The sequence below is a fragment of the Talpa europaea genome, assembly GCF_964194135.1.
Source record: "Talpa europaea genome assembly, chromosome: 12".
Classification (NCBI taxonomy): domain Eukaryota; kingdom Metazoa; phylum Chordata; class Mammalia; order Eulipotyphla; family Talpidae; genus Talpa; species Talpa europaea.
In genome coordinates, this window is record NC_140079.1 from 25,221,005 (window position 1) to 25,231,052 (window position 10,048).

Below are 10,048 nucleotides of genomic sequence, written 5' to 3' on the forward strand. Positions count from 1 at the left end.
TAAGGATGATACTAAAGGCTCATATAGGGTTGGTACTGCACTTACTTCATAGGGTTGCTGGGTTAATTGAGATGATATATCTGAAGCACTTAGTACGCAGCACATAGCCAAAATCTGAATAAAAGTTAGGTGCAATAATAAAAGTAAATGCTTAGCTAGTACTGGCTATATGCCAAGTTTCACGTTAGGCATTAATCCCATACTATAACTGAGAAAATCGAGGCCAGAAATGTGACATGTCCTATCTAGGATCACACAGCATTTCAGGGTCAGATTTGGTGTTTACACCAAGGCAGTCCGGTTCTCAAGGCTGGACTCTCAGCTACTATACATTACTAATGCTCCTGCAATGAGAATGTTTATTTTTATTAACTCCACTTCAAATGAATTTATCAATTGAAAACTTTTATTGAGGACCTTTTTGGTGGATAGCACTAAATTAAAAAGGTGTAAGAAAGCACCTGAATGAACAGGCCTGCTCTGGGTCCCTTGGCCTCGCCTGGGTCTGGGTGCCTCTGTACTCCTCTCGCTCTCTTGGACACTGCAAAGAGGAAGCTGGCTTCCCTAGCATCTGCTGAGAAGGCCAAGTGACCCCAGCCAAAAGTGTGGGCATGTTCCCTCACCCATGAATGTGAGAAAGGCATGGGAGGAGCAGGACAGATTGATTCCTCTCTGTCCATCCAGCAGACTTTCCTGAGGCAGGCCTTCACTACATCTTGTATGGAGGCATCCCCTGTGATCCAGCAGAAGCGTCTATGGTGTGACCAGGTGTTACTCTGGGGATGTGTCAAAAGCTGTGGTCACATGGTCACCTGTTCCCTTGCCTTACTTTCCCGACTTTTCCAGCCCATTTACCTTTTCCCTCAGTCTCTTCTGTGGTCAACTTAATTGCCTCAATCTCTGTTTAACTAGAGAGTTTCTGAACACAGAAGTTAATCAGGAAGCTTTGGAAAGACTAGGTCTGTGCCTCCATAAAATAAGTAACAGTGCAAATAACTATTTGAAAAATATCAAATGAGTAGAATGCATCAGAGCACAAGTTTGAATAGTAACCTGAGTATTCACTACATGATCTTGTATTTTCCATATATATTTCCTTATATATAAAATGGAAATGGTGATGCCTGTGTAGCATGTACTTCAAATTCAAAAGGTTCAACATGTGAACACATTATACTTGGTGAGAATTTAAGAAAAGGTACAACCTCCAAGGGAAAAAAATTTGACAGTGTTTCTCAAAATTTAGCCTTTTTTTGCCCTTTGATCCAATAGGGCCACTCTTGGAAATTTATGCTACAGGTACTCTTAACACTCATATGAAATGTCCCATGTAAAAGTGCATAAACTGCAACTTTGTTTATTTTGTTAAAAACAACCCAGTGTACATCATTAGAAACTATATCCACACTATGGAATACTACACAGCTGAAAGAAAGACGTCTCAAAACTGCTATGGAAAAAAACTCTAGATCTTGCCATTTATGACAATATGGATGAGGCTTGAGGACATAATACTAAGGAAAATAAGTCAGAAAAAGAGAGATACTGTATGATCTAACATATATGTGGACTCTAAAAAAACAAAAACCAAAAAACCGAATTCCTAGGAACCCAGGATAGAGTAGAGGTTTCCAGAGTTAGGGATTGTTATCTGAAAGCACAAACTTTCAGCAGCCACAGATGAATAAGATGAATAAGAATGTATAGCATGGTGACGATAGTTAACTATATTGTGTTGTATCTCTGAAAGTTGTGTATTTGAGAGTAGATCTTGAAAGTTCTCATCACAAGAGAAAAAACTAATTATGTGAAATGAAAGATGCTAACTAAATTTATTGTGGTGCTCATTTCACAATACATAACATCTATCAAATACATACTCTAGGACATATTATCTAATGGGGAAAAAAAGTAAAGGAGATATAGATGAAGGATGGTGTATATAATATGCCCTATTTTCTACGAGGGAGAAACGGAACATATATATCTCTATTTGCTGATCCTTTACATCAAGAACCATTGAAAGGATCCAGTGGTTATCCAAAGATTAGCTTTAAAAATGATTACCTCTGGTAGAAGGTGGATAATAGGGTTGACAGCTACAGGGGTATGGTTAATTTTTTTATAGCTGTTTATAATATTTTGATTTTTAAATCATATAAATGGGTTACTTACCCAAAACAAAAACACTTAACATGAATATAATACCCACCTCTCAAGGCTTAAATGAGATAAAGTGTCAAATTCCTAGCACAACATCTCAGGAAATGGCAAATACAAAATAATCTCCCATTGAAGTGGAGGAAGAAAGACTCCTAGAAGGAAGAACTTATTCTCAGCCTGGCACTAGGGAAGACTCAGAGAGAGGAAGAGAAATAGGAACAGTCTCAACAAAGGAGTGGGAGAGGCAGTGAGACCAAGTCTGTTGTCAGACTCGCAGGTGGAAGCTCTGGGGATTGACTTGACCATGGGAGAAGAGCAAAGAGGTAGAGCCAAGAAGCAGTGGGAGATGAAGTTAGTAAATTGGGGACCTGTAGAGCAGGGTTTGAATTGTAGGTGAGAACTTGGGACTTTATTCTTTGGGTCATAGTGTAACAGGGTGGTCCCCAGGAAAGGGGGAGGTTCCAGGTTCCCTGCCCCACCCAAGGAAGGGTGGAGCTGAGCAGGGAGAGGAGAAGCTGCAGAAGAGACTGAGGAAGGAAGCAGGATGGAGCCAGCAGACCTGGAGGAGGCGCATGGAGCCTAGAGACACGTGAAGAAACTGTACTTGTCTTTTGGTCATGGACTAGGTGACACAGATGTGGGTGAGACTCGTGGGGAGGTGACAATGGCAGCTTTTATCTTGATGTTGATTTTGCTCTTTTCCTTCCGGGCTTGTCTGGTTGTTTCTGACCCTTTTCTGTGGGTCCCCACTGGAAGATGCTTTAGACTTGTGGCAGGCTTTGGGGCCTTGCTCTGGGCCGATCCCATATGGATGGACTTTTACCCACGAGGGGACGGGTAACTTTGGGTGCTTCATTTAGAAACTAGACTCTTTGCCTTACCTGTATTGTTTCCTAGTTTTTATTAAAGTTCCTTCCCATTAAAGTCTCATATGTTTTGTGTTGATGCGGCGGATGGCAGAACCCATTTAGAATAGACAGGTTTGCGGGGTTTGGGCTGCCCCTCTCCCTGTCCTATAACAATAGTAATAATAATTTATAGTATCTTATGGCTTATGGAACCCTAATTGTAGATTCCCATATCAGATAGAAACTTAGATCTTATTGTCTGGATTGATAACATTCCAATGTTAGGAGCCTCTAAAATATTCTTGGACTTAAAAGGATCTAGTGGGTGATAAATATTAAAAAGTGTTCCTTTTAGCAAGAGGGGTCAAAGTTGACCATCACCAGTCTGGCTCAGTCTGTTGTAAGTTCTCAAGCTTACTAGTGACTTCACATGTTTTGCTTTGGTCATGGCTTTGGGTTTTATTTATTCTTATTTATATACAAAAACATAATGATCAATTTAAAAGTGAAAAGGGGAAGGGAAAATGACCATCTAAAAGTCAATGGGTTTAGCTCTCTGCAAAAGGTTCCAAAGTTCAAAACAACAACCCAGCCCTCACCATAAGTTAGTCCCAGAGGGCTAAACAATAACAGAAGTCGCTTGTCTCCATTTGGATGATTTCCAAATTTATACAACAAAGTTCCCCTTAAATATGCAGGAAGTTCTGATTATTTATGATGTAATTTAATATTGACATGTCATTAAATGACCCGACCCTCCCCCAAGCCTGTGGAATTTTACATCGAATCACTGCAAGATAACTCTCCTAGCGAGGCTGGAAAGTTGGTGATCAGCAGCTTTGCTCTGCAATATGCTTTTTTTTCCTTATAAAAGAAATTCCAATAGGTTGACTATATTCTCACTGTCTTGTACATTTCCTGAATTGTGTGCAAGAGGATTTCACGGAGAGAGAGATTTCTATGGCCTTTTTTATGCTGAGCAGGCTAAGCCCTGGAGACTCACTGCCTAAACCCATTACACACAGATCACCTAACTCTGACTGGGTTTGTGATGCTAGATTAATTTACCCACACACCAGGTCAGGAGAAAATGACTTTACACATCTTCTTTGCACTAGCAAAGAATGCGGAGATCCTCTTACAGGAAAAGAGAAAGACAGGTCTGTAATAGAGGCCAGTACTGACATATACGGACGCCACCCTCCATGTCAGTTACAAATGGCAAAGGAGTCTCTGTCCGAGATGTGAAAGAAAGCCAAGTCTCTAAAAGAGAATGATGTGGACTTGGGGACATTTGCAAAGTGTAGCAGCTAACGGCTGAGTTATTTGAGGCTGGACGGTCTCATAGAAAAAGCACTGAACGGCGGATTGGGAAACCTGTCCAGTGTAATTTATTCCTGGATCCCTCATTATCCTCCTGTCTGCTATGTGAACTTGGGCCAAACTCTTAGTCTCTGTGATAGAATTTCCCTCTTCCTCTCAGGGAGGAAAAATGAACTACAGTATGTCAAGGTCTCTGAGGGGTTGGCATTGTTAAAGCAATTTCTGGCAACATTAGCAGCTCCAGCATAGGTTGGAACAAAAGGAGTTTGACATAATGTCTTAGCTGCTGCTTGAAAAATTTGGTTTTAAGTCCCTTCGGGACATCTAACAAGGAAGGCGGCTCTGAGTAGGCTTTTACTGGAGGTGCCAGGGGTCTTCTGTTTGGTCCTGTTGTCTATTAGCTGTACCAACTAGGGCAAGTTACCTCATCAGCAAAACAGGTATAAATATACTATGGTAATTGGGTTATTTTGAGGATTTAAGATGTATTACATGCCTTTGTAGAGTGGCTGACGCTGTTAGGCATGTCATAGGTGATTATTCTTCATCAACTTGGCTTAGACAACCACAGTTTCTTATCAGTTGTGATTATTATATCAGCAGCAAAAAAATGTTATTAAAATGAACTTGGATGTTGTACAAATTACCAATTTTGTGCATCTATATTCTCATTTGTGAAACAGTAACAGTACCTATTTTCTATGACTATCGTGAGGATTAAGGAAATAATGTATAAAAAAACTTGGTCCAGAAGCAAGGATATATAAATAATAAACATTACTATTTTTATCATCATCATCATCGTCGTTATCATGGTAAAATCATTATGAATTCTCTTCCTTTGGGCCCTAGATGAAAATTTTCTCTAATTATTTTAGCTGGGGATGTGTATCCATGCTGTATGAGCCATAAAAGATTGAGCTCACAAGAACGATTGGCTTGTGTTATAACTTTCCACACATTGATAATCAGCATAGTACTGGCTCTACATATTGGTATTTATGTATGAATGACGTAAATTTAGAAGACCGTTGTGAGAATTAAATAAGCTTGGCATATGGTAAACATTAGTGTTTCCTAGCAAGATAAACACACAGGCAAGACAAGGCAATTTCATGAATCCTTAGTCTTGCTTTCACATATCTAACTAAAAATGTCTTCTCTTCTCTTGCTTAGTTATAAGTACATTTATAAAGAGCATCAATGCTGGTGTCTCTCAAGACAAAGGCTCTGATCCAACCCCTTTAAATGTCCTCGTGTCTTCCACCATTGCTCACCCTGTCTAGCCAGCAAGCTTTCCAGTTTCCCGCTTCTGTGCCCCATGGTCTCCCCTTAACTTCATCCTTGGCCAACTCATTGCTGCCTCCTGTCCAATTACTGTCTGTCCAGCCCTGGGGGTTCTGGGTATCAAATGTCTTGGGAGGTATGGAATCCTTTCTCTGCCACTGCCTCAGCCTGATCACATCCCTGAGGGCTAGAGAGACCTGAACCAGAGCAGGAGCAAGGAGAGGACTGCAAGGGAGGAGACTGAAAACGCAGGCCCCTGGGGCAGAGGTGGGAGACCAGAGAAGTTAGCAGCTCCTGTTTTGACCTAAACTCTCACAGCCATTTTGGGTACAACCTTTACTTTCACATTTAGTTAGAAAAGGAGGGAAGGCAAGTAGGGAGAAAGCACCTGGGAGTTAGATCCTCGAATGAAAGAAGTTTATGTGGAGGTGGCAGGGATTGAGAATAATTTAAATTGGGGGTTATTTCCCTTCCCCTTCCAATCTATTTTTCTCTGATGAGTCACTGCTGTTACACAGTGGTCACTCACTGTACCTTGCCTCCTTGCATCAGGGCCTCCCTTGGTTAAAGAGGGGTGTGAAGTGGAGAAAGAAACCGAATTTCTCCAGCTTTTGCCAAGTTGGAGATTTAAACTGGCTAAAGGCTTTTCAACATGGTTTCAGGTGGACTAATTCTAAGGAGCCAATAACCAAAAGCAGCTTTATAGTTACTTCTCCCAGGAGGGGATGTGAGCACTGTCCAGGAAGACTCTCAGATCCTAGAGCAGACCCCCAGAGAGAGATTTTGGGGGACACTCTGCCTCCTCCACCTTTCAGATCACAGCACACTTTTGGCTTTTTATACTACCTACAGTTAACCTCCAATTCCTTTATTCTTCTGGCCCCAAAGCCAGTGATCTCCCAGGTGACAATTAATGCTTTAGGGACTGAGATTAGTCCCCACACTTGCGTAAGGGTCCCAGACAGGGAGGGAGCCTGAGAAGACATGTAGAAAAACCCTTTCCCATCCTCAGACCGCCTCCCTCATTCAGGAGCACCTCTAATCTCACTCCTCTGTTGTATTCATGTCATGGATTTGTCAAAAAGCTCAACATTAAGGAGCCTCCCTGGTGGCGCAAGGGGTTAAGTCGCAGCACTATGACGCTATCCGCAGCCACTGCAGCACGAGTTCGATCCCCAGCCAGGGAGGTGACCCACATGGCCCAGCAGACCTCTCCTCAGTAGATCTGCCTGTTCTGCTCCCCAATCTGTCTCTGGTGAATCCTCTCACCCTTGCACCTCTGGCCTGCACCCCGGCTCTGTATGCATAAATAAATAAATCTTTAAGAAAAAAAAAATGTTCAACATTGAGCCAATCAGTCCCTCCGCAGGCCATCCCGACTGCATAACCGTACAAGATGGAGGCTTTCTGAGGGAGGGAAGGAGGAAAATCTGAGGCTGAATCCAATACAAAATGTCAGGATTCTGGGACTTCTTTCCAGAGTAATTTTCTCTTCTACCTAATCTCAGGAGCCATGACTGGGTCCCTCCATGTGCCCTCGTCCGCCCTGCAGATCCCGGACCTTCTCTCCGTGCCTGAGGGTGGCTCAACAAAGCTTGCTCCTGTCCAAACAGCCCTGGTTTACCTCTCTCTCTCACATATTAGTATCTGCACTCCAGACCATGAGGCAAGTCTTCTTGAGGGCCCCTTCCAGAATGGGAAGGCTGGTTTACTGCCTTCTTACACAGGAAACACTCAGGGCCTCTGAGAAGCTCAACCTGAGCTGAGTCTGGATTCCTGTCGGTGAGCCCTGCCCTCCGTCTGCGGCAGACACCACCGATAAGCTGGTTATGCCCTGGCTGCTCTTTCTGTCAATGTTAGTTAGGAGCCACAGTTTGGAGATTTAACCCTGTGTTTTTCTCTCAGGCCTGGATCTGGGCATATTTCTACCCTAAGGTTGTCCTGGAGATGACTCAGAAGATGCTGGGCTTAACAAACACTTGGAAAATAAACCAAGGGTGCAAAGGTGGTGGAATAGATCACCTTCTCTCTTCCACGACTGTCTTCTATTTTTTCCCTACCTTGAAACCACTGAAATTGCCATAATTCTCAATTTTTTAATCAATTTGCTGATTTTTAAGTATAATGAAATTTCTCAATGACCTTTGTTAAGGACCTGCAGGATATTATCAAGCAAAAGGTATTATCAAGCAGAAGGTACTTATTTATGTTTGCCTCCTATTTTGCTGCTTTCCAGGGAGGGTCAGTATCATCCGTCACCATTTATTTATTTATTTATTTTTGAGCCAGCTTTTCTGGTTTTCTCTACTTGTTCACCACTAGCTTGGCACTTAAAGAAAAACACATTAGCCTTTCTGCCCTTGAGACACACACTTTTTGGTGAGATAAAATATGCCTTTATATGGTACCTATTAAGTGCCAGACACAGACTTCTAAGCACTTTGCATGAGCTCTCACTTAGCATTCCTACGACATGAATACTGTTGTTCCTACTTTATAGATGAGGAAACCAAGGCAAGGTTGAGGACCTTGCCCAAGGTGACAGCTAGAGAGGGTAGCACTGGACTCAGAAGTGAGCAATCTAGGGCCTCCCTGGTGGCGCACGAGGTTAACATGCAACCTAGGAAGCTGTCTGCAGCCACTGCAGCACGAGTTCGATCCCCACCCAGGGAGCTGCCCACATGGCACAGCAGACCTCTCCTGATTTGCACGCTGCTCCCCTCAGCAGTGTATTTCAGTCAATTCACCTGTTCTCTTCCCCACTCTGTTTCTGGTGAATCCTTTCACCACCACCACCCCCACATACATACACACACAAACACCTCTGGCCTGTATCCCAGTTCTTGTACGCGTAAATAAATCTTATAAAAAAAAAAAAAAAAGAACTGAGCAATCTGAATTCAAAATTTACACACTTAGCCACCATGCTATGCAGGCTTTCAAACATGTCTCCACAACACTGAGAAAATCATGCAAAGCAGTTTATAAACAAACAGTCATTTGTTATGGTGTAGACTGGGGTTATGGGTTTAAAGAGCAAGAAAGAAATGGCTCTTGGGAGAGAACCACAGAAAGAGCTGGGTTGGACTGTTTCAAGGGTAATAGAGTCTGTTTACATGCAGAATGACGGGAACAACCTCTAGATACAAAGAGGAGCCACGAGGGGAGCCGCGCCTGACTTCAGAGCAAGGAAACCAGGTTTGTTCCTCTCTACAACATGACGACAACCTTAGTTCTTCCCTCTGGTTGTTGAGGGGATTAGAACAAAGTCTTGCACGTACTCAGCTCAGCCAAAGTGTTGGCTATACTATTACTATTATTGTTCTTGGATGAACTGTGTTACTTCAGCCGGGGGAGAGGGGAGCCTGGCTTATATTATGGTGTCTTAGGTTAGTGACTGCAACACACTGAAAACCTTTGTTCCTGGCAAAGTAACACTGTGCTCTCATTTCAAATCCACTTATAAATTCTGCAATGGAAAAAGCGGGGCTAGCCCTTAGGGAACTCACGGTAAGAGCTCGAGACGTGGGCCACACTCTCACTAAACCCGCTGGCAGAGGACCTTCAGGCCACCTAGTCCCACCTGGAGGTGGAAGGCCATTAAATGGGTGATCTCACCCGGTCCCTTTTCACCACGGAGAGGGCCCAAGTCTGTGATCCTGTAAACAGACTCCTATGCAGTGCAAACCATGGGCGTTTTTGTGGATTGTTCTTTGTTCCGAAAAAGCCAGAGCAGTTTTGAGAAGTCTGCAGAATGTTAGAGCTGTCACTTCTGAAGTAACGTGACTCTGTCTGTTACCCAGCCGATCTGCAAAGCAAAGCAAGGTATATGTCTCCATGAGTCAGGGTTTATTTAATAGTCACAACCATGGCAGTTTTTTGACTGATGAAAATGTTTTGCAAACAGAACCTGGTCCTGTTTTTCTCCCTGCTCCTTCCCCCTGCCAAACGCAGAGAGAGAGGTTGGCAGAGGTAGTGCTAAACTAGAAGAGTCGATGAGATACTATCTCCATCTCCTTGTAACGCAAAACATTTCTTTTGCAGCGAATGAACACAAAATTGAAAGGGGTCCAAGATTTCTGGGAGCAGGAGGCTTGGTCTTCCCCCGAGCTGGATGGCCCTGCTAGTTAACTTTCTGCCTTTTGTGTCCTGCACAGCAGTACAGAGCTCCACCTGAGACATGTGCCATTAGAAGTGCCACCTGTATGCCCCACCTGTACCCCAGAAATTTGGAAAATTACTGAGGGATAAGGCAACATTCTGTGAATGAGAACAACTCTGACAGGCAAAACCACATTGGGTGACTTCTTTCCCTCCTATTTTGCCCTCTAGATGCAAACCTGGGGGTTTGCAGACACAGCTTGGGGTTCACACAGCAGCAGCAGCAAATGCACTAAGCACTTTGCTGAGGGTATGTGTCAAGATCT